Genomic DNA, 7,716 nt, shown 5'->3' with positions numbered 1-7,716 from the left:
CACCATTCTTTTTTAAATTTAATTTCCAAAACTTTGCTGGTTCTTCCTCTGTGTCCACTACAGCCTTTGTTCACAGGCCTTGCCATGTTTTGCTTGAAAGGCCACAGCTGTCTCCATTCTGATCCATCTCCAGTGCATCCATCGCAGCCACAGCGACTGGCCTTCTGAAAAGCTAACTACTAGCCTTTTAAAAGTCTCCATCAATTTCTCCACAACCTCACTACTCTGAGAATGGTCCCTGGACCAGGAGCCTCAGCATCAGCTGGGAGCCTGTTAGAAATGCAATCTCCAATCCCACCCCAGATCTCCAGAAACAGATCCTAATTTTAATAAGATCCCCAGATCCCCAGATGATTCCTAGAGTCCATGAAGCTGCCCCATGCAACTGCTTTTGGAAAGACAAAATTATGATGATTAAACAAAGTTGAAGAGGAGACAACTCACATTTGTCAATTGAAACAAGTCAATGAAACAATGTGTTATACACATCATCTCCTCTAATCCTACAGCAGCTCTTATGAGTAGGTCCTGTCATCATAGTCTATAGGAAGAAATAGGCTGAAAGAAGAAAAAATACTAAGTTGTAAAGCAGGACATTGAGACTGATTTGCCCCCATCTAAGCCTGTGACAAGATTTTTTTTTTTTTCTAAAGTGCATTCAATACTCAGAATACCATCATACTATTGCTATAAGTATGATGGGAAAACCTTGGTGGAAGCAAATTTCTAAAGTTTATTTCCTACAGGGCTTGTAAGACCCTTTAATCCATATTACATATACATTACATTTGACCATGCACATTTGACTCTTCAGATGTGCATTTTGAACTGGCATTACCATTTTCAAGTCAGCATTTTTATCGGGAAGCTGGTGATCTTATCCAGCTCTCGTCCAACAGAGGGAAGCACTAGAATTTCAGTGAATATTTCTTTCACATAAAAAGAGATTTCTTAAACATCATTTGCACAGGTTTTCCTTCATTCTATAAAGGAAGCTGGTAAACATTAAGTTGAAACACACCCTGTTGGATACTCTGGGCACATTCAACAGAGTTGGCCATTTCCTGCCTTTGGATCACACTCTTCTCTCCACCTGTCCAGCACTACATTGACTCTCTTTTACTGGCTCATCTCATTACCTTAGTCTCAAAATCCTGGGGCAATCAAGGCAGGCTCAGTCCTCCATCTAAACTTCTCCTGGTGATAATCATGGGGATCAGGATATGCAGCCCGCAATGCATCACTTTGGCATCAGAATTCATTTGAGCAGAAGACACCTGTGATCCTTAATTCCCATCTGCCCCAAAGCAGAGCCTCCTAAATGAACCCAAAAGAACTCAACTGTCATAAATTCCCTCCACAGGAGCAACTCTAGTGTGCTCTTCCAGATAAGTCTGCAGTATAAAAAAAATTCTCAAATACTTCAAAATTAAACAATACACTTCTAAATAACAAGTGCATCAAAGAAGAAATCCCAAAAGGTATTTAAAAAACACTTTGAACTAAATGATAGTGAAAATTCACTGACAATACTTAATGCTAGTGAAAATATGGAGCAACAGGAGTGCCTGTTCATTGCAGGTGGGACACAAAAGGCTGTGTAGCCACTTTGGAAGACAGGCTGGCAGTTTCTTATAAAACTAAAAGTATCCTTATCATATGATGCAATAATCATACTTCTTTGTATTTTCCCCATGGAGTTGAAAAAACCTGCACACAAATGGTTATAACAGCTGCATTCATATGTATCCAAAGTGGAAACAACCAAGATGTATTTCAATAAATGAATGTGTAAGTAAACCGTGGTACATCCCTGACGCCGTCCAGCAGATCAATTTGGTGCGGGAGACAAACGAATAGCAAGGCTTCTGAATTCAGAACGGTTTATTGTAGATTCAGGAAACCCGGGGACTGGAACCTCGAACCTGGGGCCTCGAACTTCGAACCCCGGGCGCTCAAGGAGAGCCGGCTTATATCCCCTCTAGGAGGTGAAGGGTAGGGCTGACACCAATTATGCAAAGATTAGGCGAGGAGCTAGCTGCCCAATCATGGTAAAGGTCAAAATGAGCAGGCGCGATCAGGAGCACTTCGGAACACCTGTGCACACTGTGTGCTTGGACTTAATTGGATATGGCCAATGACAAATCACCTGGGTGTGCTTATGTTAATCAACCTCTTCACCACCAATGTGATCAAAGCAACCTCTGGCTAGCTGCCAGGCGCCATCCCGGTGCCCTCCGCTGGGCATAGCCCCCAACACATCCCAGTAATGGAGTACCATTCAGCACTAACAAGAATGAGCTAAGAAGGCATGAAAGACAAGACAGAAACATAAATGCATATTACTAAAAAAAAAAAAGTCAATTGGAAAGGCTACATACTGTACCATTCCAACTGTTTGACACTCTGGAAAAGGAAAACTATAAAGGCAGTAAAAAGATCAGTAACTGTGGGGTGTTGGGGATGAGCGAGATGAACAGGTAGAAGGAGAAAAGAGGATTTTTAAGGCATGAAAATACACTGATTCTATAATGCTTGATACATGTTATCATACGTTACCCAAACCCACAGAACACACGAAAAGAGTGAATTATAATTTTAAAAAGTATAGATTATGGATGATGATGATGTGTCAATCAATTCACATCAGTTGTAACAAATATATCATTCTGGCAGGAGAGATTATTAATGGGAGAGGCTATTCATACCTTCTACTTCAATTTTTTGTCATCTAAAACAAAGTTAAAAAAATACTTTGAGATGTGGCAACCACAGAATGTCACTCTTGCAAATCAGTGAATTTGTTGAGTGAGGTTTAATACAGCACTTTCTGTGGCTGCCTCTATATTTTAGAACAACAGACTAAAAATCAGTGTCTTTTTCCTGTGATGATGGAAGTGTTATAAATCTGCAATGTCCAAATGGTGTTAAAAAGGACCATTGAGCACCTGAAGTACAGCTAGTGGAAACTGAGGAGCTTAAACATTAAATTTATATAAACTTTAATTAATTACATTGAAATTTTGATAACTACACATAGGGTCAGTGGCTACCATTCTGGATGTCTTAGCCTACTATCAACTCTTGAAAAAAATTCAAACAATACTCAGTTAACATATTCGATGAAACAATAATGATGTTAATGAACACCTATATTATGCCATATAAAAGCAGACAATTTGAGGGAAAATAAATGGATTGAAATGAGCAATTTGTTGATTATGCACTATGGAATGGCTTTCCAATCTTTCTCTCCAACTGCTTATAACTAGATTATTTAATTCCCCTTTTCAGAATTCATTTTTAAATTACAGGATTGTACACTTCTGCTTGAATATAGCACCAGAGAAGAAATATGACTAGTAGTTCTGAACACAACTTAGGAGATTTTACCAGCTGTAGGACCTTCCAGTCTCTTCCTATCTGCGTGTTCTTTGTGTGGAGTGGGGAAGGAGTAATGGCTGCCCCTCGTGAGAGTCCTTGATGAATTACCACCACTATTACGCTTTCCTGGAACGTGACTGGAGTCTCAGTATGTTTCCAGGACTATACTAAGTGACCTGTACACATCATTTCATTCCATTCTTCCACAACTCATGTTTTGCCAATGTGGTTATCTCTGTTTTCAATGCCTCCGAAATTTTTATAATTTCTCAATCTAAGAAAATAATGCAAAAGCAAATCGACTACCCTTATACTGATGGCTTGCTGTACCTCCAGCATCTTCCCAACTTGTAAACACATTTTAAGTTGCTAAAATAGACACTTGTTACTATTTCATGAGCTAGGACCAAACTAAATAAACATCTAATTATATATTGCTATTGGGTTCTTGAAACAATAAATAAATGAGAAAAAATTAACAAAGATTTCTCATCTCTATATCTTATATTCCAATATCAAAATAACATTATAAATAACAATATCCACAAAAATACGAAAAAAGAAAAGAAAATCAGGCAATTCTTTGTGTTTGATGGAAATTTGGGATAGTAACCTGGAAAGCAGATAAGATAGAAACTAAGAAAAACAGGTTGCAAAATCATGCTATCTTATATGAATCTCACCACTATTTGAACTTATGACTGATGACTTTCACTTTATACCAATTTATTCTGAAAAACTAGAACTTAAAGTGAGTTTGAAAAACAATGAAAAAATTATATATAAAATAATAGTATATATCCCAAACATATAAATAACTTATAAATTAATAACAAAAAGGCACACAGCCCCATGGAAAATAGGCAAAGATTATGTAAATAGGCAATTTACCCAAAAGATATAAATGCTTGATATACATAAGATAAGTTCTTTGATCTGATTAATAATAATAATCAGAAAGGATAACAACAAATAACATTGCTGATGGTGGATGAAAGTGAATACTAATACCCTGGTGAGAACATCAATGTGAAAAGCAATTTAGCAATATTTATTACATTTTCAAAGCCTCATTCTTTCCTTCCTCCCTTTTACAAATCCATCTTTGTTAGTAACATATGCACAAAATCACATACAAGAGTGTTATTGCTTGTAATGACCCTTACTGGATACAACCCTACATGCCCATTGATGGAAACTGCTTTGTTGCTTTATGGTACCTCCATACTTAGGCATATCAAACAGCAGATACAAAGAGGGATATCCATCCTGTGTGCTGGCATGGGTTGAATTTAAGGTAGATTATGAAGTGAAAAGAAACAAATTACCAACAAGTTGTACAATATAGTGATACTAGGTAGAAATAATTCCACAAAGTAAAATTTCTATATTCAAGGGAGGATACACATAAAATCCATAAAAGCTCTTACACTGGGAACTGGGGTAATAGTGTTGGAAAGAAGTCAGTGAGGACTCTTGTTTTATCTACTTAATTTGCATTTACATTCAAGAAGTTGCTTGGATAGTTTTGCTTTATAAAAAAATGAAAGAGGTCATGAAAGTATTGCCAAAAAACACAGCCATTGCAATCAGCCAAAAATAAACCCAGAAAGATGTTCATTCCCTGAGAAACCAATCAAAATATTTACATGTGTAAAAAGCTAAGCAAGTGTCACAATGCATAAAAAATAACAATATCTGCACCACAATGACTAAAAATATTCCATTCTCATCACTACTTGGTTTGGGCTGATCATTGGACAATGCTATGCTCTGTGTTAGTTCTGTTACAAATAGCATCTCCCTGAAGCTTCAGAAAACCCTGCAAGCCCCATTTTACACAAGATAAAACTGGAACAGAGGCTCTGTGAGCTTTGGAGAGCTAAGTGCAGACTTCTGTATAAATTCACAGCCCACATTCTTCCTACCACTCCTGGTCACATCACTGTCTTCACTTCCTTACTGAAAAACACATGTGACTTACCAGGAGGAAGTCACAAGACTTTTCTCCAAATAGCCTGCTGACCATTCTAAGCAGTTGCTGTCAGTTCTGTTAATTTCAGTGAGAAGCAACTGGAAACCTTGGGGAATACCCCACCTTCAGTTCTGACTTTACTATAAGAAGTGTCTGAAATAAAAAAATAAATTTTAACAAACAGAACAAAATAAATATTTTTTAGTACTCCCTGACTTCAAGACATGGGTACAACACTAAACTCAGAGCCTTACACATTATAACTACTGTTTAAAAGATGATTCGTCTAATTAAAGATGAGATGTGTCTTAAAACAAACAAACAAACAAACAAACACTATCAGTCTGTCTTGTACTGCTATACAAGATACCCAAGACTGGGTAACTTATAGACACCATGAATTTATCTCTCACAGTTCCAGAAGCCCAAGATCAAGGTGCTGTCAGGTTCAGGAGTCTGAGGAGGGCTACATTCTCCAGAGAGGAGCACTGAGTCCTCACATGTCTAAAGGCAGAAGGGCAAACAAACTGAAGACTACACAAAGCACGTTAATCCCATGCATGAGGGAGAAGCCTTCATGGCCTAACCGTCTCTTAAGGAACCCACTGCTTAGTACTGTCACAGTGAAACATCTAAATCTTGGAGGAGACATTTCCAAACTTTTACAGCTGCCCTACCTAGAACTCTTCCAGGCCTCCCTATAATCACTTCCTGCAGGAAACCAGAGTTCCCAGGTTTCTAATGCTTGCTATTTATGGTGACTGGCCTGTGAACATGGCTGCCAACACAACTCATCTCGACATACACATGCAGCTCCCAGCACCACAATCTGAAGTCTCCAGCTCCTCCCATTGGCTCTGGGCTGGCCCTGAAATTTGCCCTGAACAACAGAATGCAGGACCAGTGACACATTTCCAGGCTTAGTCTTTAAAAATTCTGGTAGCTTCCCCTTTCACTCTCATAACCTCACTACCATGGTGTGAAGAAGTCCAAGCTGACCCAAGAAAGGCCATGTGCCAGGGCATCTTTGTTCCTCATAGAAGTGAGGCCCCAGCTTTCAGCCAGCACCAAGGTCCCGGGCATATGTGTGACAGCTACTTGGACCTCTAGTCCAGCTGCTGCAGCTCCCACTGAGAGACCGTGGCCCATGAGGATGGCCAGGCAGTGACACCATACTCCATCCTGCCAACTCCCTATCCTCGCCCCTCGGACAATAGCTATCTGTTAAGGGCACTTCTTTGGGATTTGAAAAGTGAAGGTCATCTCAGTTGATATACTTGCAGTAGCTCTTCTTGTCTTGAAATAACTTGAAGTACCTATGTACCTAGGAAATGATGTTTCTCTTTGTCCCCGTGAAGATCACCACCAAGGCAGAGATGATACTCATAGGAGAAAAAAGTATGTTTTTCAAGTTGTTTTCACCCAGCTTTTTCAAAAGATTCAAAGCAAAGGTACCATTTGCTTCTATGATGGTAAATCTGAAACAATGGATTTAAAAACAACATTGCATAAATACAGGCTTCCAAGTGTTATATTTTTACTGTTTATAGTTATGATTGATACTTTTGCTCATTGAGTGTAAATATACACATGAAACACTAACTGTGGAGTTCTCAACTTTATATTGCATGCTTTCAATATTGAAGTGAAAAAATTAATAATAATGTTTCTAATATGATCCCATTTTGTCATAAGAAAAAAAAAAAAACAGGAACCTATCTGAATACCTGTTCATAAACACAGAGAAGGTATGGAAAAATACCCACATGATGAGTAACTTTATTTCTTGATGGTGGAATTAGAAAATAAGTTGTTATGGTTTAGATGTGAGGTGTCCCCCAAAAGCTCACATGGGAGACAGTGCAGTAAGGTTCAGAGGAGAAACGATTGGGTTTTAACCCAGTAAGAGTCTTAACCTAATCAGTGAATTAATCTCTGATAGGATTAATTAAAGTGTGGCTGGAGGAGGTGGGAATTGGGGTGTCGCTATGGGTACATATATTTCTTACCTGGGAAGGGGAGTTTCTCTGCTTCCTGATGATGCAAGCTGCTTCCCTCTGCCATGCTCTTCCCCCATGATGTTCTGCCTCACCTCGAGTCCCCAGCAATGGAGCTGGCCTTCTATGGACTAAGACCTCTGAAACCGTGAGCCCTCAGATGAATCTTTCCTCCTCTATAATTGTGCGGGTCAGACCATTTAGTCACAGCAGTGAAAAAGCTGACTAAAATAGAAGTTGTCTTTGGATTGGTTGGTGTGTTGCACAGGATTGCACGTATTATAATTCGAAAATAGTTCAATATGAAAAACTAAATCACAAAATTTCACAAATTTACTAAAAATATTTCGATATGGAAAA

This window comes from Sciurus vulgaris, assembly GCF_902686455.1.
Source record: "Sciurus vulgaris genome assembly, chromosome: 13".
Taxonomy (NCBI): Eukaryota; Metazoa; Chordata; class Mammalia; order Rodentia; family Sciuridae; genus Sciurus; species Sciurus vulgaris.
Note: the sequence above shows the minus strand (reverse complement) of the source record.